We start from the raw sequence: 22,392 nt of genomic DNA, 5'->3' as shown, positions 1-22,392 counted from the left end.
TGCCCTATTATGAGGCAAAAATGGTATGTGTTACAAAATACTGAATTAACAACAAGGAAAATAGTTTAGAAGAATAGTTCCTACCTCCAAATCCAGTGTTAAAGATCAAATGTAGGGATTTTGCATGTTGCTTAAGAGTAACAGGAAATATTCAGAGTTTGAGGATTATTTTGCAATAATAAATCATAAACTTATTTGCAACTTTCTTCCTCTTCGGAGGGAGATACCAGAGAAAAGACTGATATAAACAGTGATGTAAATATACTCAGACAAACTGTGATAAACACATTACCAGTAGTTCAAATGTAGAAAAGTACATATTCTTTAACTGCACAAAGCTATAGATATCTACTTTGAGTGCATCATATGATTCATAGTTACTCTTTGCAGATTAAGCACTTGTAAATTATTTTTAAATCATATGATATATTAATCTCAATTCATTCTAGAAGATAAACCTTTACCAAGCATACTATTTATGCTTCCTGTTTTCAGTGCTTGGACATCTGTACCAGGGACATTGGTATAAACTAATAATCTGATCCCAAAGTAGACAATAAATAATCAGTCCTTAAACACCCTGGAATTCTGTCTCTATTAAGCTTGTGCTTTCCAATATTCCCTAGAGAAAGATAAAAGTGAGAGACTTATCGTTTTCACCAGAAATGGCTCCTTACCAGAAGAAATACAGAAATACTCAGACTCACGGCCTTTTCTGCTGTCTATCTGACTGTTTACATGATTTATGGTGAACTTGTCATTACACTAGCAATCTGGACATTGCTTTCAGACTTCACTCTTTCTGGTTGTTAGTTTACATGATTCTTGTTGAGTCTTCATTGGATGCAATCATCACTTCAAAGCAGATTAAAATTACCAGCTACTTCTTTTTTTGCAATTCTTCTTTCATCTACAAAAAGCACATTATTTTAAAGTCTGGGGGTAGGTCTTATCCCAGCAGTAATAAACACTTACATCTCAAAGTATTTTTCATTTTTTTTCTCTGAACTCAGACAGATTAGGTTATTAAATGTCAAATTCAGGACCTTAGTGTCTGGAAAATTACATTTCTTTTTAAAATGCAAGTCAAATGAACTGTTTTTAAAAGTAGAAAACAAGCATTCATTTCTTGCCTTTCTTAAAGTTCAACTTCAATCAGTTTAGCCAAGGAAAATAAATTATCTGAGGTAAGTGGTGTTGGTTACTAAAAGTATTTTAGAAAATATATATTTGGCTTTGCTTTTGATTTTCTATTCTTCTGAATTATTTAGAATTATTAACTTTATTGCAGATAAGATTCCTCTGTATTGTTCTTCATTAGATCACAACAGTGTCCACTCTTCTTTTTATTTATAAATAAATGAATTTGCTTTTTATAATTATAAAGTTGCTATCCATATACCCAAAAACCCATGGAAAACATTTAAAATTCTGAACCCAAAGTACAGTATGACTAGTTCACCTCCTTTACCAATGATCACTACGTGTTCTAAATCTCCTAAGCCAATTTTCCCATCATTCTCCATATTTGTCTACAAAGTCTACAGTAATGTCTGCATATCCTTATTTCCCTCAATATTTTTTTCCTTTACTTATTTCGGTACAAGCATGTGTCCTGGGTTTGGGAGAGTGGCAGGGTTTTTTGTAGAAGGAGAGAGGTCTATAGATGCAGCCCTCTGTGAGAAGCCTCTCGAAGCTCCTCCGGCATCAAGTCATATTCACCTCTGCACCAAGACTGAGCCAATCAGCTGCACCTCTGCAATAACGTATTTAACTAGAGACCTGAGCAGAGGAATTGGACTTGTGAATAGGAGTTATGACATGTATGTGAACACCGAGGTTGGTGGAGGAACAGAGGAAGGAAGAAGGGGAGGAATGCCAGAGCAGACACCCCCTTGTATCCTATGGTGAGATGGCAGGGCGCGCCGCCCCCCCCCCCCCCCCCCCCCCCCCCCCCCCCCGCCACCCATTGAGGGCTACGGTGGAGCAGATGCTGATACATGACCTGTGTAGGATCCCATATAGCCATTTAAGGTAGCTTCACCCAAAGGTGGCCAGGACCCTGTGGGAAAAAACAGCCCCTGCTCATGGAGTTTGGCACTGGGAGGATTGCAGTATGTGAGGGTGTCTGACACTGGAGCAGCTCAGGAAGGGCTGCAGCCTGTGGGAGGAACTCAAGGTGGTGAAAATTGGTGTCTCACACCAGCACAGCTTGGGAAATGCTGCAGCACATGGGAGAGAATTAAGTAGGAGAAAAGTTGTGGAGGACTGTGTCCTGTGATAGGGGGACCACACTGAAGCAGGGGGAAGAAGTTTCAGGAGTTCACCCTGACTCCGAGATGGAAGAAGCTGCAGCACTGACTTCACCCTCCTATTCCCTGCCCTCAGTGCAGCTGGTGGGAGGAGGTAGAGATATCGGGATCAGAGCTGAGCCCAGGAAGAAGGGAGGGGTGGGGGGAAGGTGCTCTCAAAATGTGGCAATGCTTTTCACTGTCCTACTCTGCTAAGTGTTGTTGTTGTTAGTGTCTGAAATAAGTTTATGTTCTTTTTTGTTTCCCCTAACTAGTTTGTCTTTTGGCCCTGACCATAATGGGTGATTCCTCTCTCCCTGTTCTATCTCGAATCCCAAGCCTTTGTTTATTTTCTCCTTCTCAGCCCTGGGGAGGGAAGGGGAGAGTGAGCAGCTGTGTGGTGCTCAATTTCTCTTTCAGCTCAAACCATGACAGTATGAAAGAAATCAATGACAAATATTCCTTACTTAAATAATAATCTCATATTTTCTCAGGTTACAAACTCCAACAGTTAAACTGGGAATGTATCTTTTCATTGACTGCATCTTTCCTGTGGATAAAATATCTTTCTTTTATTTAGGCCCCCCAAAAAACATGTATAATCTATGAAAAATAGTACCTTCTTTAAGAAGTTCTAAAACCAGTCAATTCTCTCATCCCATTTGTTGTATGACAAGAAACAAAAGCATGATTCTTTATAATTTCTTCAGAGTGATGAATTTAATAAAGGCACATTCAGAAATTCTGTCAATAGGAAACAAGCGGAAAGAATACTCAGTGTGAATGTGTATGTATGTGTGAAAGATATAGATGGTCAATCAAGGAATAACTGAACCATAATTATGGTCACCATGATTTCCACTTATTTATTCATACAAACCCATAAGCTTATACCTCAGTTTCGGTACAAATGTCTCTGAAGACAGAAAACTAGCCTGTTTTTATTCTTTTCAGGAATAAAACTTATCAGTTTTAACCATAGTTGCCAACTTCTAGGTTGTCCTTCACATCTCACTGGTCAGCTAACAGTAATCAACACACATTACTCACAAAGGGCTCAATCCTAATTACTCTTTTCAGCCTACAGTATAAACAATCAGAGACACATGATCTGAATGCTGACTCATTTTTTAAGCTTTCTAAGTTTTCTCAGCTTCTCTACAGGCTAATCTCCAAATATACTAAATACAACCACTGTAGATGCACCAGACTGACTATAATACAAGTATATTGGGTCTTTATTTAGACTACAGAACATGCTATTTCCAAAATGATACATGAATTATTAAATGAAATATAAAGTTTATTTTCTTTCTTAGATCTAGGAGGATTCAGTAATGAATTAGATGGTTCTCAAAGCTATTACATCTTTAAAAACATAAAAAGGGTATGTGTACCTCATCCAGAACCTAGCTACCAGAGACGAGAACAAGACCTGTGTGAGAGGCAGATTTTTTTCATACTTTCTCACTGTTGAGTTGTCATATCTCCCTCTCACTCTGCCCACTGGAATATTTTCTACAGGTTTCAAGATTTCAGTTCTGGAGGAAAATTTCATCGAGGAAGTGATAACTTTATTACTGTCTACATTAATTGAATTGATAACTTCATAAACTTCGATAGCATGTGAAAACCTTGTAATACACCTATAAATAGAGACATAAGAATGGCTGGCAGGCTTGTTTTTCTGAAATAGGAGAAATTTCTTCTTGGGGATTATTGGCTGCATACACACTGTATGCAAAAGGACATGAATCCTGAGCAATACTTAGCAGGAAGGAATCTGGAAATTCTCGGTGCTGTAGAAAGAAGCAGTTTTTTATGAACTTTTATGGTATTAGTGCTAGATGGTAAAACTAAGACTTTCTGGGTTTCATCAACACCACTGGAAAAAAAAAAAAAAAAAAAGGGAAAATAATGGAAGAGAAGGAACTTAGAATTACAGGTGATGATTTTTAAGTTACATTTTGTATTTACTTCATAAATTCATCAGTTTATGTATAAGAACATTTTGGACTGAAGATAAAATCTCCAGACACAGAAAACAAGGGACGTAGGAGAGGAATGAACTGACATAATTTGTTCTTTGGAGAAAATGACAAATCAATGTAAAGCATTATGTGACTCTTTGAGCGGTAACATTAACAGAATGGTACTTCAGGCTTGTAATCTTCCATCAAAGACAAATTAATGTGACATAAAGCTGATCTATGCAGCAGCTGTGGGTCTAATCTTAAAAAGAAAGAGGGAAATTTCTGTGAAAATGTGGATTTCCAGAGTAACATAGTTAAGAATTTCTGAGGAAAGAAACTGCCTATCATTATTTGTTTATACTGCGTTCAAAAGTGTTTGCAACTCTATACTTTTTTTGTTTTTTTAAATAAAGAAGATTAAAGAGAACACACTAGGCTTGTATAAGTAATTTCTCCTCTTTGTGGAATTAGTGTTACAAATTAAAACAGTAACAGAAATGCTTTATTGACCTCACTAGGCTTTCTGGGAACCTTTTAATGTGTATGGGAACAAAAATAATAAAAGTAACATGTTATTTAATTGAGCATCTCTCAAAAATCTTTTCCCTTGAATTCTCCTCTCAGGTTTTTGGATAACTTGATTCTGACTTAAAAATGTGAAGTGTGAAAGGAAGATATGATTTTCCTGGACTCTTATGCTGGTGTATATGTAGAACTACACGTTCTGAAATGGGGCATGCTATGGGTTTATGGGGCATACCATTCTTCATAACATTGACTATGAAAAATTAAGTCAGGCAGAGAAGGTGAGAAGACTTCAGGACAAATCTGCAAAGACATAGTCTTCTGGATAGAAAAGATTAAATGAGGATATAGAAATGGAAGAAAAAGGTTGAAGAGTAAATGTCTGAAAGCTGTGCTTCTTCAAACTTGAATATAGCCAGACAGATTCTTAAATCATTTAGATTACCAAAACAAAAACTGTATCATTTCATAAGGGAAAATTGTTTTCTAGAAAAACATGGAAAACTACTTTTTGTTTGTTTGTTTGTTTGATATGATTTTAAATAATGGTTGCAAAGAGAGTTTATAGGAACCATGAAAATGGAAAAGGAAAGTTTGTTCCTTATAAAAGAGTAGTCAGTAAAATATTAAAAAATAGCTAAAAATTTCACTCAGGTTTTTTCAATGTGTAATTATTTTGGGCTCAGTTAATTTTGTACAGACTTAATCACTAATTTCTAGGTATTTAAAGGCTTTTATTTTTTTAATATTTATTCATTTACTTTAATTAAAGGTGACCCAAAGTCACCATTTATTTGTTCCTAGTTATGATCAGTAAGTCCTGAACTAGGAAGCACTCAATTATGAAGTACTGAATGTCTTCTTTGCCTTAGTCTTTACTAGCAAGATTAGCTTTCAGGAGTCCGAGGTCCCAGAGACCAGGGGGAAAGGCTGGAGCAAGTAAGATGTATCCTTGATGGAAGACAATTAAATGAGGCAATACTTCAGAAAACTGCATATAGATAAATCCATGAGCCATTATGGAATACACACACAAGTGCTGAGGGAGCTGGCAGATATCATTGTGAGGCCACTCCCACAATCATGGTGACTGGTGATGCTATCAGTCATGGTGACTGGGAGAAGTACCTGAAGACTGGAGGAAAACAAATGTTTCTCCCATCTTCGGGAAAGGCAAGAAGGGGAATTCAGGGAACTACAGGTCAATCAACCTCACCTCAATCCCTGGGAAAGTGATAGAGTGCGGAGCCACGGACGAACGACACACCGAGATGGGTTCAGTGTGGGAGATAGAGCATCAATCAACGTGTGTCTTTATTGGTCCAGGGTACATATATTTATATAGACAATGATAATTATTATGCCTACTAGTCACTAGCTGATTGGCTTAAACTCTAAAGGTCGTATTCGCACGGTCCACCTACTTGCAGTTAGCTTACAGCACAAGCTTCTCATAACACTAAGTTTCTCATGTTACTATTTCTAATTCCTGTTGACTTGTTTTCGATACATGATAGTACTGTAACACAATGTTTCTTAGACCACCGTTACCATAACACTAGGTTTCTCAGACCACTATTCCTAATTCCCCTTAACCTGTTTTCGACACACCACGGTACACAGGGCTGAAGCGTCCTTGACATTCCTCCTGTATCAGCAGCTGCGAGCAGCTGCAGGCAAACTCTAGTGAGGCCCAGCATCAGCAGCTAGAGCAGGCTCTGATCATACAATTGCTCGGTGGGCTCAGGACCCTTGTCTCTGAGCCATTCTCCAACAATAGAGCAGTTATTCCTGGAAAACATTTCCAGGCACATGAAAGACAAGAAAATCATTAGGATTAGTCTGCATGGATTCCCAGAAGAGGAAGTCATGTTTGACCAATTTGATAAACTTTTATGATGAACAGACTGGCTTGTCAGACAAAGGTAGAGCAATGGATATTTTCTACCTAGACTTTGATAAAGCTTTCAGCACTGTCTCCTATAAGATCCTCATAGAGAAGTTGTTGATGTATGTGGTAGATGAACAGGCAGTGATATGGACTGAAAACTGGCTGAATGGTTAGGCCCAGAAGGTGGTGATCAGTGGCACAAATTCTAGTTGGAAGCCAGTGACTAGTGGTGTACTCCAAGCACCAAAAGTGAGTCTAGTCCTGTTTAACATCTTCATTAATGATCTGGATCACAGGACAGAGTGTAGCACTAGAAGTTTGCTGATGACACAAAACTGGGAGAAGTGGCTGATACAAGTAGAAGATCATGGTGCCATCCAGAGTGACCTTGACAGGCTGGAGAAATGGGATGAAAGGAACCTCATGAAGTTCAACAAGAAGTGCAAAATCCTGAATGCTAGGGGATACCCAAAGGGAAAACAGTTCAACAGAGAAGGACCTGGGGGTCCTGGTGAATACCAAGTTAAACATAAGCCACCAAAATACCCAGGATAAATGGTATCCTGGGCTGCTGTAGGCAAAATATTGCTAACAGGTCAGCGGAGGTGATCTTTGCCTGTTACTCAGCACTCGTGAGGCCACACCTGGAGTACTGTGTCTGGTTCTGGGCTCCCTAGGACAAGAAAGACGTGAATGTACTGGAAAAAGTCCAATGAAGGGCCATAAAGATGATGAAGGGACTGGAGCATCTCTCATATGAGGAAAGGCTGAGAGACCTGGGACTGCTCAACCTAGAGGACGGGAGGCTCAGGGGGATCTTATAAATGTATATAAATACCTGATGGGGGGGTGCCAAAAAGATTGAACTAGACTCTTCTCAGTGGCACACAGTAACAGAAAAAGAAGCAGTGAGCACAAACTGAAACACCTGAAAACTGGGAAACACCTTTTCACTCTGAGGGTGACTGAGCACTGGTACAGATTTCCCAGGGATGTTGTGGACTCTACACCCTCGGCAAGTGTTTCTAGGTGGCCCTGCTTGAACAGCAGGGTTGGATCTCCAGAGGTCCCTTCAAATATCAACCATTCTGTGATTGTATGATGACTGATGAATGAAAGCTGAGATCCATTGTTTTTTAACTGACTCAGATTTTTGTTTAAAGCAGATGAGCTGTAAGGCCTTCAAAGAATCACTAAATGTCATGGTAAGCTAGCTAGATAACTGGATGTTAGAAGTTTTATTCCCTGAAAAGCCTCAGTTGCAGTTTTGCAGTTTATGAGCCAGATGAATATTAAAATAATCTTTGACAGTGGTGTCAGTGTTTCTCAAGTGTAAGCTTAGGGCATAATATAGAACTGTATGTCTGTAGGATTTACTTTAACACATGATCATTTGAAAAAGTCATGACATGCATTTTATGAAACTGCCTTATTTTAGTTTCAAAAAATCATTTTCAGGGTTGTCTAAATGCCTTAGAAATATGCTGTGAGCATTTTCTAAGCTGATATCTAATCTTCTGAAAAAAAATTAATGAGTCTGTCTACTAACCATTTAAGGACAGATCTCCTTATCTTCTGCTAGTCAACATGCTTGGGACAATTTCCATTTGTTTCTAAAGCTAGTCAAATGTATTAGATTTGAATTCCACTGCTTTAGGTTATATTTTGACAAACTGTTTTAAGCTGTTAAGAGCTATCCTCCCTCTTCATCTAGAAAGAATGAGTGCAATGTCCAAAGATTTTTATATGCTACAGGTAATATATTTTCACTGTGATAACTGTATTGTAGGAATTGACTGAACAAGATGCTTAAGTACAGCCTGAAGGACATTGTATACACAGAGATACCTCTGTCAGCTGTATTACTGATTAAAAACATAGATTATGCAATTCCTCCTTCTTCTAATGTAGGACAGTAGTGGTTCAGTCTTCCAAAAAGTCTGACTGCTGCCATTATGTACATGACAGGGACACTGACAAACCTATACAGTATGTGAATGTCCTGGTTCGGGCTGGAATAGAGTTCCTGTTTGTTTTGGTAGCTGGAGGAGTGCTGCAGCACACTGAGACCCCAGGGGCTCCCCAGGTCCTAGGGCCCTCACCTGTGTGTGGGGGCGGGGGGAGCACCGCTGGAGTGATGGGCCTGGATTGGCTGATATTCCATGTCATGTGACATTGTGCTCACTATATAAAGGCAGGAGAGGGCGAGGAGAGGCTGCCACTTCCTGGAGTGTGGCTGTGGTGTCTTTGTGTTGGGGATCACCAGCTGGGAACATGTGGGTGTTGGTCGGCAGATGGTGAGCAGTTGTATTGTACATTACCTGCTGATACTGCTGTCAGTGTATTATTCTGTTACTGTTATTAAACTGTTTATGTCTCAACCTGTGAGCCTCCCTTTGCCCCTCCAATTCCCTCCCCACTCCCAAGTGGGGGAAGGGTGGGTGAGCGACTGTGTGGCGTTTAGCTGCTGAGTAGGCTCAAATGGAGACAGTGAAGTTGCACAGAATCCTTCCAGTGGGTTTGGTATGATTTTGAAAATCTATGACTTCTTCTAATTAGCAACACTTTATTGCTACAGTGCATCAGAAATACATTTCAGTGATCTGGGAATAAAACCTGAACAGGATCTGTATGATCACTCTAAAAACTGAGACCCTAGGATATACTCAAGATCAGTGATCCTATGAAACAATTCATATCAAAAGCAATGAAGATTCTGTTTCCTTATATTGCTTTCTACCTCCAGGATATATGGGGTGACTCAGCTGGGGAGGTGATATGGGTAGAGGAATTTGATTGCTTTCTTACAGCTGTAAAAGACGTGGAATTTGTGACATGGTCCAATTTCTTTCAGTTTGTGGCTTCCATTCTCCATTACTGTTCCACTGAAGGAGGATCTAATTTAAGATATTTTGCTCCTCATGCTTTGCAAGATTTTATGACACCCTCGGGTGTGCTGATTCAGCTGTGTGGCCTTGCTCTAAACCAGACGAGTGAGACAAGCCATTTTAAGGGAAAACACACTCCATCTTTTTATTTATTTCGGTAGATCATTTCAGGAAATATAGGTTATAGTAGGGTGACACAACAATGGAATTGAACAGGAATGGTAATCTTTCCTGGGGAATAAGCAAGTGTGGAAACTGCAGAGGCAGAACCCTGAAAATTTGCAACTGCTGTTGATGGGTTACTAACATAAAGCCATGGTTTACTCAATCAGACAGGCTTTTTCCCATAAAATTAATTCTTAACAGTTGTTATACTAGTCACACATCAGAATATACTGTTATGGTGTTCTACACTAATAGAGGTGGGGATTTTTGTTTGTTTCAAAGGACTAAAAGGGGAAATACATTTATTTCAAGACTGAATGTTCTACTTGTTCTCCAGCTGGCAATAAATGACAATCTACCTCTTCCTCTAACTAAAAAGAAAATGTAACACTACTTATATAGCAATTCTCTTTCTGGATTGCTTTATCAGATAGAATAAATCAACAAATACTGGCCCATCAAAGTTATTGGTACTATGTTAGTTTATATTAGCTGAAAATATGGTGCACTTCTACAGTGAACTCTTTTCTTTTATGCTATTCAGCTCTGCCTTTGCTGAACTGTTTTATCTCCCTTTCTGCTCCAAAGTCTTGCTGAAGACTTGTTTATACATGGAAAAACTTCTACTGTTAATAGTCTGTGCTTTATTCTCACTAAATCCTTTGGAAATGCTTTTCTATGATTTTTTTACATATTCTTATGATACAGATTTTCTTCTGATCCCATGCCTCGTCTTCCAGTTAATGTTAGTGGGAAAAAACATGACTATTTTGTATATTCTTTCTAGATGCTTACAGTGCTTGGTCAAAGTGACAGACCAGTTCTGGATATTTTAAGAAAACTGTAGTTTTCCTGCTATCTACATCCTAAGATTCTATATCTTACATTTCTTAACAATACTGTTCAACACAGTAAAACTGGGCTGTTAAATCAAATGGTTCTTTGAACAAGACATAGTGGAAATATTAAGCACAGTAAAACATTCAGTGCAAAATAGTTCTGTCTGGCATTTAAACTTGGAAATCAATTAACATGAAAATAACAGAGAAGGTTGTGCCATGTACTGAGAATAGGAATCCTATTTAGAATGCAAACACAATCATACTGATGAAAAGAAAATATTTATGATTTATCTTTTGAATTTCAAGCTAGATAACTGTTATTAGAATATTGTTGGAGAATGGCTCAGAGACAAGGGTCCTGTGCCTTTAGCCAGTAGATTATAAGCCTGCATGCCTAAGTTGTGTCTTGTCATGTATTAAGAAAATCTTTGAACGAACGTTAGCGCAGGCTCTGCTCATACAAAAAGAAAAAGGGGGAATTGTTGGAGAATGGCTCAGAGACAAGGGTCCTGAGCCCACCGAGCAATTGTATGATCAGAGCCTGCTCTAGCTGCTGATGCTGGGCCTCACTAGGGTTTGCCTGCAGCTGCTCGCAGCTGCTGATACAGGAGGAATGTCAAGGACGCTTCAGCCCTGTGTACCATGGTGTGTCGAAAACAGGTTAAGGGGAATTAGGAATAGTGGTCTGAGAAACCTAGTGTTATGATAACGGTGGTCTGAGAAACATTGTGTTACGGTGCTGTCGTGTATCGAAAACAAGTCAACAGGAATCAGAAAGAGTAGCATGAGAAACTTAGTGTTGTGAGAGGGTTGTGCTGTAAGCTAACTGCAGGTGGGTGGACCGTGCGAATACGACCTTTGGAGCTTAAGCCAATCAGCTAGTGACCAGTAGGCATAATAATTATCATTGTCTGGATAAATATATGTACCCTGGACCAATAAAGACACACGTTGATTGATGCTCTATCTCCCACACTGAACCCATCTCGGCGTGTCGTTTGTCCGCGGCTCCGCAAGATGGCGCCCGAACAGGGACCTGCATAGAAGAATAACACAGACGGAGCGGCGGACCCAAGAAAAAAAAAACAGCAACGACCGAGGAATTCGAGAACGGACCCGGAGAAACACCAAATACAGCAGCGTTCAGGGTCCACGAGCTGAGATGGAGAGGTGCCGGCCCCAGCAGCCCCGGGGGAGTACGCGGAGAGAAGCCGGCTGGACCGGCCCTGAGAGCCGAGGTGGAGTGGCCCCGAGAAATGGAGGTGGAGCGGCCCCAAGAGTGGAGGTGACCAGCCCCGCAGAGCAGAGGCAGACCGGCCCCGCAGAACGGAGGTGACCGGCCCCGGAGAGCGGAGGCGGAGTGGCCCCGAGACCAGAAGTGAGTGGCCCCACGAACGGAAGCAGAAAGACACCGGAGCTGACGTGGTAAGGAGCCGACTGTGGCAGCCCCGGGGGTGGACGCGAAGGGATGCCACAGGCGGACACTGAGCGGCCCCGGGGGCGGACGCGAGGGGGCGCTGGAGGCGACCGCAGGGTGGCCCTGGAAGTGGAAGCGGGGGAGCGCTGGAACTGACGCAGAGGGGCGACGGAAGCTGACACAGAAAGGTGCTGCATACAGCGGCGGCAGAAACAAATGCTGGGAAATATCAGAGACAGCAGCGCCTAGCCAAATCAAGAACGATCGGACAGTGGGCCTCCGACAGGTCGTTCCGAGGACCTGAACCGAGATAGAGGGTCGCTCTCTGCAAGGGCTGCTGGCAAGAGTTGCACCTGGTGCCTTAGTCATGGAGCATCAGCAACATATCAAAGGGGGTAATTTTTTAGTGCCTTAAACAGGGAGCACAAGCCGGAGGGAGTATTTTTAAGTGCCTTAAACAGGGAGCACAAGCCGGCGGGAGTATTTTTAGTGCCTTAAACAGGGAGCACAAGCCGGCGGGAGTATTTATTAGTGCCTTAAACAGGGAGCACAAGCCGGCGGGAGTACTTTAGTGCCTTAAACAGGGAGCACAAGCCGGCAGGAGTATATTTTAGTGCCTTAAACAGGGAGCACAGGCCGGTGGGAGTATTTTTAGTTCCTTAAACAGGGAGCACAGGCCGGCGGGAGTATTTTTTAGTTCCTTAAACAGGGAGCACAGGCCGGCGGCAGTATTTTTTAGTGCCTTAAACAGGGAGCACAGGCCGGCGGGAGTAATTCTTAGTGCCTTAAACAGGGAGTACAGGCCGGCGGGAGTATTTTTTAGTGCCTTAAACAGGGAGCACAGGCCGGCGGGAGTATTTTTTAGTGCCTTAAACAGGGAGCACAGGCCAGCAGGAGTATTTTTTAGTGCCTTAAACAGGGAGCACAGGCCGGCGGGAGTATTTTTTTGCCTTAAACAGGGAGCAAAGGGTCGACGGTGCCTTAATCAGGGGTGGGTCGGCAGTAATGGTACTGTGCCTTATCCAGGGAGCACAGGACCAGTGGTGCCTTAAACAAGGAGCACCAGGTTGACAAGATGGAACAGGAGGTAGCCCTGGATTTATTACAGCGCTTTTTAGAAAAGCGGGGAGTGGATTGTATAAAATCACTCACGGGTTTAGTAGCATTAGGACAGGTCAAAGGATGTTTTCAGGACCCTAATTCTCTTTTTGATGTCAAGGAGTGGAGATGATTAGGTGATGTTTTGTGGTATATGGCAATTGATGAGGATAAAGCTGCAAGGAAAATGATGAAACCATGGCGGGAGGTGGTGAATAATAGTAACCGGTGTCAACTTGAAAAGAACCTTGCAGCTGTGGCAACTGCAAAGTTGGGGGGGGAAAGTTCTACTGTTACCCCAGATAGTGAGGCATCCGGATCTATGCTTTTTGACAGTGATCGTATTCCTGTACCATCAACAGGAGGGCCGGTTATAGTTAATGTGAATAGGGAAAGTCCGGAGGCCAGCCCCCCCCCAGTATCTTTACAGTCATGCCCCCCCACACCCCCCCCTACCTCAGAGGCGGAGGTGCAGAGGGATGATGGCCTCTCGCTAATATTTAGCCAACAGGAGTGGCGCGAAGTAGGTGATTTATTGTGGGATGAGACTATCACTGGAGGCAATAAAGGCAGTGAAGCACGACAGCAAGGGGTGGTCTGGCGAACGATCGTAAAAGCCCTGAGGGAGATGCCAGCAGAAAAGAAAGTAGCTGTTGCTGCTATGGCGGCTATCGGCGCTGTACCATCTCCACCGGTCCCTGCCGAAACCGCTCGTCCGTCACGATTAGCCACCTTCTTCGGGTGTAATCAACAGCTCCGCTCTATTAAGGGAATGTCACCAAGTATTCCTATTTGCTCCACCGTGCAAGAAGCGGCAGAGAAATCAGGCGGCGCAGGGGTACCGGGTGGAGCGGCGTGCCACCATAAACTCTGCCCCCCCCCCCCCCCCCCCCCCCCCCCCTCCCCGTTCGGATGGTTCCGCCCCTGACAGCGCGTCAGCGTCTGGCTCGGAGAGAAAAGCGGCGGCTCTGTCCGAATTAAAGCACCAGGATCACACATCGGTAAGGGACAGTGACAAAGTCCAAGAACTTGAAAGAAAATTACAGAAGTTAAATTACAGGACAGAACTCTGCATTTGCAATTACAAGAAGAGGAAGCGCTGCCGGCAGCCCCCACCACACCCACTCCCGTCACCTTTATCAGAACCAGCTCCGCTTTTAGCTCAGTCCCGATGGAGTGGGGTGATTCGTGATGCCTTGTTAAAAGTGGACAGTCATGCTGCTGGAGCGTTGGCCTGCACAGTAGTGACAACAAATGGGGGACACCTGGGAACTCAAGATCACAAGATTCTCCTCAGGGCGTTTGGACACTCCTTACGAACTTTAAAACTCTGAACTGTCATTGTGTGTTTCAACATCAACACTGGTATCAAAAACTTGTTCATGTAGTATCAGGTTCATTGTATGGTGTTTCAACACTGACACTGGTATCAAAAACTTGTTCATGTAGTATCAGATTCATTGTATGTTGTGGGTTCGTTGCAATGTTTAGAACATAGCATGGTGAAACCTGTATTACATTCTGTGTTGCATACTCTGTTGTTACAATTGCTGACACTTTTAAAACTGTAAGGATGGTTTTCTTGCTACATAAGACTGAATAAGATTGGAACATGGACTGACAGACTGGTTACGAGACTTGGGAATTTGGAAAATGGACTGATGATGGTTCTAAATCTACAAAACTTGGAAATTACTGGGTGGCTGAAAGCTTTGTTGATGCACAGACTGGCAATGCTGATTGTCATTATGATTGTCATGATGGTATTGGGGTCTGTGTGGAAATGTTTTATGAATGCTATGATTCAAACGTTAAAAGGAGTCTGGATTGTCCAAAAAAGAAAAAGGGGGAAAACCTGGTAGGAATTTTTTTTTGCGGGGGGGGCGGAATCAGGGTTATGCACTGATCCTACAGGGTTTGGACAATCCAGGCTGGGTCTCTGATCAGAAAACTGCCACATGGTAATCCTGCCCTTGAGGTCACCTGGAAGGGCAAGAAGGAGGAAGTCAATCTAGTGCTTCCTCCCTGTTTGAATGCCTGGATGCACTAACCACAAAGTAGATTTAGTTTGTTCACGCGTACTAACGATGCAGACCTATCACAGCACTTCCAGGTGCGTGATAAGTGCCTTTAGCCAACACATTGTGAGCTTGCATGCTTAACTTGTGCCTTCTCATGTATTAAGAAAATCTTTGAACAAACGTTAGGGCAGGCTCTGCTCCTACAAAAAGAAAAAGGGGGAATTGTTGGAGAATGGCTCAGAGACAAGGGTCCTGTGCCTTTAGCCAGTAGATTGTAAGCCTGCATGCCTAAGTTGTGCCTTGTCATGTATTAAGAAAATCTTTGAATGAACGTTAGCGCAGGCTCTGCTCATACAAAAAGAAAAAGGGGGAATTGTTGGAGAATGGCTCAGAGACAAGGGTCCTGAGCCCACCGAGCAATTGTATGATCAGAGCCTGCTCTAGCTGCTGATGCTGGACCTCACTAGGTTTTGCCTGCAGCTGCTCGCAGCTGCTGATACAGGAGGAATGTCAAGGACGCTTCAGCCCTGTGTACCGTGGTGTGTCGAAAACAGGTTAAGGGGAATTAGGAATAGTGGTCTGAGAAACCTAGTGTTATGATAACGGTGGTCTGAGAAACATTGTGTTACGGTACTGTCGTGTATTGAAAACAAGTCAACAGGAATCAGAAAGAGTAGCATGAGAAACTTAGTGTTGTGAGAGGCTTGTACTGTAAGCTAACTGCAGGTGGGTGGACTGTGCGAATACGACCTTTGGAGCTTAAGCCAATCAGCTAGTGACTAGTAGGCATAATAATTATCATTGTCTGGATAAATATATGTACCCTGGACCAATAAAGACACACGTTGATTGATGCTCTATCACCCACACTGAACCTGTCTCGGCGTGTCGTTCGTCCGCGGCTCTGCAGAATATCATCTGGTTTATTCCTTTTTTAATTTGTATGTATCAATATAGAGAAATATATATATGTGTATATAAATATGACTGAAACATTCCTAAGTTATCCCACAGTTCTAGTATTCAACTACATGAGTGGGAAAACCTAGGTACAAAGTTGATTGAATCTTTCATGGGAAGGCGCTTGAAGACATGTCCTTCTAATTTAATGATAAACTTAAAATAAATTATTAGGTTTATTCTGAAAAGTAATAATATGTATTACATTTCAATCACTTTGAAACGCACCTTTAACATATGGTAAGAGTTACTTGAAGTTTCTGTCACAAAACTCTGTCCATTCACTGTCTAATCTGTTAACTGAAATAAACTGTATTTTTTTTAATTGTACAATAAGTTGTTTATGTTGTAGAGAAGTGTGAATTATTTGCGTGATTTCACTGAAATAACAATGCTTCCTTTCTTGATAATAAGGTATTCAGATCTTTTAGGGCTATACCAAAGATAGCTTAATTGCTGGACATTCATTTCCTTCAGTTTTCTTTCTTTGAAACCTAGTCCTCCTGTCCAGCTTTCTCCAGCTGTGATAGAGACTTGCAGCTCTTTACTTCAGATGGCTGCAATGTCAGCTAGCAGGGATTGGGTGGTTAATTCTCCTTGGAGAAGCAAGCAGAGTACAAAGAGAAAGAGAGCAGGTGTTTTTCATACTCCAGTTACACTGAATGAAGCAGTAGCACAGTATAGATAAGTTGTAAAAGTTTTGTACAGTTTACAACAAAAGCTGATTAATATCAGTGTGTGTATAATTTATTTATTAATCCCAGGGATTTTTATAATTGATTTCTACAATGTATCACTCTACTGAAAAATCTGTAGGACATATGACTCAGTTACACACTAGATCATAAATTTACATTTTTCTTAGTGAAGTCATTTTAATTTCAGTCATATTCTCTCTTGGTAAACTGTATAGGCAATTGTGTGTGACTTACATGTGTTGATTGATGTGAGTGAAAGTGTATATAGCTAAATGTAATAACATGTATATAACTATGTGGATAACCATGTATTATTGTATGCACTCAATTTATCAGTGTAGAAATACTCACTTGTAAAAACGCAAGATGTACACTTTTACACCTGTATTACTACATTATCCTTACTGTACATCATGATATATATGTATATTGTACATATCATGATATATATAGAATGTAAAAAAATCTTTCATACATACATATTTTTTCCCTGTCTGAGTTTTCAGAGTTTTACTTGGAATTTGTAGGCTCGTGTGATCTTAGGTACTTGAAGAAATATTTATTCAAAATCATAGTTTCACTGGATTTCAGATGAAGCTATGGGAGAATGAATGTTCCACAACATTCAGATTTAAAACTGTGCATTGTCAATGAGTTTACTCAAAACTCTTTTGGAAATATTCAAGATGTGTAATGATCCTAATCTTATATATTTGAAGTCAAAGATGGCATCACTGAGTTACATACAATTTAGAATTTAAGAACAAAAGACATAACAATTATTGATATTTAATACATAATGAGGATCTCTTCTGAGGTGTCTAAGACCCATTCTATGGAAAGTTTTGTACAACATGCAGCAAAAGTATAAGTGGGGTAACTTATGGAGATTGTTCTAGCTCTGCTGTATGGACTACTGTGATTTTAGCAAGATACATTGTGAAACAGTCATGAGACATCACGTATTTCCATGCTCACAGGTATAGTGACTACAACATGAGTAATACAAGTAATTTTTTTTTTTTATTTTGGGCCACAAATACCCAACAGACTTTGTTAAACTGGATTGAGTTTGGTCAAAGGCCACCATGATGTGGAGTACTTGACCTGTGAGAAGAAGCTGAAGGAGCTGAGCTTGTCCAGCCTGGAGAAGAGACAGCTTCAGAAGGACTGAACATCTGCCTCCAAAGCCTATGGGAAGGATATTGAAATACCAGTCAGCCTCTTCTACCACAGTGGTGCACAAGAGAACAAAAGAAAATGGAGATAGAACAAGAGAAAATGGAGATAGACTGATAGCATAGAGATACAGACTGGATATGAGGAGAAAACTTTGCCCTGTGTGGATAGTCAGGCAGTGATTCAAGCAGCTCCAATTCCTCCCCATCCTTGGAGGCCTTCAAGACCCAACTGGATAAAGTCCTGAGCTGAGGTCTGACATCAGAACTGACTCTGCTCTGAACAGAAAGAACTCTTGGACTAGAGTTATCCTGGGATCCCTTCCAACCTGAATTATAAGACTGAATTATATTGGGATTCTTTTACTTTAAGAGCGTGCAAATATTTAAAGCTACAGTAACATAGAAACTTTTAGACTTGCTGAGTGTTATTTTCAGTAATATAAAGAATTAAAACAGTATATAAAGGTTGAGGAATAAAATTAATATATCTTAACAATTTTTACATGAATATTCTGAAAAAATATTATTTATGTAATTTAACCAAGATCATGTCTTTGTCCAATCTATTTAATCTTAGGCACATGCAACAGTAGTTTCATGTTATATTCAGTATTGGGATCGGATTTTATTTTGACTGGAAAAAGTGTTATTTCTTTCATTAACAATCAAAAGCAGTTCCTGTGGTTTTTTTTCTTTTAACTTTCAATCTCATTTGTTAATGATCTGAGAGTCACATCAGTCAATTCTAACAAATCACTGGTGTTTTTCCCCCTCCCATATTATATCTACTTCTAAAAAGAAAATCATAAACATATGACTAAGAGTGTTCTCTCTGGTAATAGTGCAGGTGAAAAGTAGGTTATGAGAAGATGCTTTCTGTCCTGGTTTGGGCTGGAATAGAGTTCATGTTTGGTTTTGGTAGCTGGAGGAGTGCTGAAGCCCACTGAGATTTCAGGGACTCTCCAGCTCCATGTGACCTGCCTGTGTGTGAGGGGGCAGGGGGAGCACAGCTGGAGCGCTGGGCCTCGATTGGCTGATATTCCATGTCATGTGATGTTATGCTCACCAGATAAAGGAAGGAGTGGGTGGGAAGACATGCACTCTCACTTCTGGGATTGTTGCCACATTGTCTTTGTGTTTTGGGATCGCCAGCTGGGATCAGGCAGGTGTCGGTCGGCAAGTGGTAAGCAATTGCATTGTACATTACCCGTTTATACTGTTACCATATTATTCTGTTACTGTTATTAAACTGTTTTTATCTCAACCCACGAGTCTCCCTTTTCCCCTCTGATTCCCTCCCCACTCCCGCATGGGTGAGCGGCTGCATGGTGTTTAGCTGCTGACCAGGTGCAAATTACGACACTTTCACATTGCGCTTGCATACTCCTGATCACAAAACATGGATCTGCTGGGCAGTTACAGGTATAAGTAAGAGCTGCAAGAGGGCTATCTTATTTAGTGACAACTATGCAGGTCCTTCAATGAAGGGGTATGCCTACATATCTCCCACATGGGATATATGATCCTCCCATGTCACCACCCCGTAACACTAAGAGGGTGACAAAAGTAGTAAAAACACGCAAAACAAAGTCCTATTTGGAAAAAAACAACCAAACAAAAACAACAATGAACAAACCAAAAACCACTCTGTGAGGGTAACCAATGAACTACTTTTTCAGACAGATTCATATTAATAGGAGCTAGGAGGTCAGTTTGTGTGTATATGGATAAGTATGTTAAGAAGTAGTTAGAGGGGTTTTTTTTTGTGTTTGATAAAAAAGCCTACATACACTTCATATTGTTAAGTATGAAGTTTTCTCAGTCGTTTCCAGAAAAAATGATGCTGCTCAATAATAAAATGTTAAAGGAATTGAGTCTTATTTCAGACATAAATAAATATTTCTGCTACTCTGTGAAACCTAAGTTTCAAGGATAATTTTCCCTGAAAATATAGTGAAAAAGATTACTTTTTTGAAAAAAGAACTTGCATGACATTGAAAATATTATCCCTATCTTTTTTTCATAATATTCACTTTATATCAGTATTTCAGTATTTTGCTGTCTTATCAACCATCCCTTAGAAAGCATCAAATGCCAATGGTTATTTGCTTGGATTTGTGTATGTCTTCAACGTTTTCCTTAATTGCAGTTAGTAATTTGAGAAACCACAAATAAGCTTGTTGCTTTCATTTCAACTTTGTCTTATGTTTTTCATTATGCTCTCTTTACTCTTTAACTTAAATTACTGGTACTTTATGAAGGCACAAAAATGTCTGTCCTGAGAATTATCACCAGAGCCATGATAAAAGTTTACCTAAAAGCAAGCTACTGTTCAAAAAGTCTCTGGACTCCCAGGAATGGAGTGATCTTACTTAAACAGTATAGAAAAATTTCTGAGAAAAACATTAAGCAGTAACTGACTAAATTATGTTGTTAAATTAGACAAGAGTATCTGTAGCTGCGCAGGGCATAAAACATTTGCTAGAGTGAACATGCTACATGCTCCTTATTCATGTTTCATACTACTTGAAAGTTGCCAAATGATTAAGAGAATCATGTTATTAAGGCAGAAAAATATATATTACCATAAGAGAAATTCTGAGGATTCTTATGTAATGAGACATGAATCTGAGGAAGATATGTTAGGTCATTCTCTTTGTGATGCCCAAGTTTTGCTTTTTGCAGTGAATACTGTAATTTAAAATGTAGATTTAAAGATGTGCTAAAAGATTGTCCTTCTGCTGTATGAACCCAGTGATACTGAGCATTTCAGAAAATCAGATCCCTTATATTATAAAATAAACAATTTAGGCTACAATGAAGCCATTTTAATATCTCAGATTAATCAATCATTTTTGAAGCATGCAGGACTTAGGATATGTGATTTGACTTCATGTTTGTGCCCCAAAGAATCCTGCTTCTTCACAATGGATAAAGTGAGTATGATTAATTCTATGACATCACAAGCATTGTATTTTGACTGTTTGTGGTTTTTTAACCTTGACTACCTGTCCTGGGTTGAGTGACAGGTGGAGATTTTTGGTGGCAGGGGAGGGGACTATAGGGGCGGCCCCCTGTGAGAAGCTTCTCAAAGCTCCCCCAGCTCCAAGTCAGCTCCACTTCTGTTTGGAAACTGAGCCAATCAGCTATGCCTCTGCGATAACGTATTTAAGAAGGGACATGGTGATGAGCAGTGGGACTTGTGAGGAGGAGTTGCTGCAGCTGCATGAACACTAAGGTCATTGGAGGAACGGAGGAAGAAAGGAGGGGGGAGGTGTGCCAGAGCAGAGACCCCCCTGTATCCTGTGGTGAGACGGCAGGGCGGCCCCCCCCGCCACCCATGAAGATCTACGGTAGAGCAGACATTGATTTATGGCCTGTGTTTTTTTGCCTGGATGATCAAGGTTCTGTGCCCAAAGAAGGCTGGGGTCTTGTGGGAAAAGGTAGCCCCAAACAAAACCAAACCAAGACACCCACCAAGCTGCTCTCTCACTCTCCACCTCAACAGAATGGTGGAGAATAAATGATGAAAAGATCTTATAGGTTGAGCTAAACCCAGGGTGATTACTTACCAGTTACCAACACAGGCAAATCAGGCTCAACTTGAAGAGTAATTTAATTTTTTGTCAATTAAAAATAGAGAAGGATGATGAGAAAAGAAGACAAAACTAAAAACACCTCCCCTCTACCTCCCTCTTCTTTCCACGCTCAGCTTCACTCATGACTCTTCTACCTCTTCCCACACCAGGCAGTACAGGGATTTGAGGAATGGGGGTTGCAGTCAGTTCATGACACTTCACCACTGGCACTCGCTTTCTCACACTTTCCCCCTGCTCAGGCATGGGTTCCCTCCCATGAGATACAGCCCTTCTCAAACTTCTCTGTCACTGGTCCTTCCCATGGGCTACAGTCCTTCAAGGACTGCTCCAGCATGGTTCCCCTCCATGGGGTGCAGTCCTTCAGGAACAGACTGCTTCAGCATGGGTCCCCCACAGGCCCCAGGTCCTTCCAGGACCCTGCTCCAGTGTGGGTGCTCCATGGGCTGTGTCTTCCTTCAGGACATCTCTATCTGCTGCAATGTGCATCCTTCACAGGCTGCACACGGATATCTGCTCCACTGTTAACCTCCATGGACAGCAGGTGTACAGCCTGCCTCAACATGGTCTTCTCCATGGGCTGCGGGGAAATCTCTGCTCTGACAACTCAGGTACCTCCTCTCCCTCCTCCTTTCACTGATCTTGATGTCTGTGGAGGTTTTTTTGCTCATACTTTTTTTCAGTCCTCTATCTCACAGCTTCTGCACAGCATTTTTCACCCTTTGTTTAATATGTTATCACAGAGGTGCCATCAGTTTTGTCCAGCAGTTGTTCTGTTTTAGAGACAGCTGGAACTGGTTCTGTCCACCATGGGGGCGACACTGTCTACCTCTTCACAGAGACCAC

The sequence above is a fragment of the Tyto alba genome, unplaced genomic scaffold (genome assembly GCF_018691265.1).
Source record: "Tyto alba isolate M040663 unplaced genomic scaffold, T.alba_DEE_v4.0 Super-Scaffold_2, whole genome shotgun sequence".
Taxonomy (NCBI): Eukaryota; Metazoa; Chordata; class Aves; order Strigiformes; family Tytonidae; genus Tyto; species Tyto alba.
The sequence above is the reverse complement of the archived record's forward strand: the minus strand, read 5'-3'. Positions refer to the sequence as shown.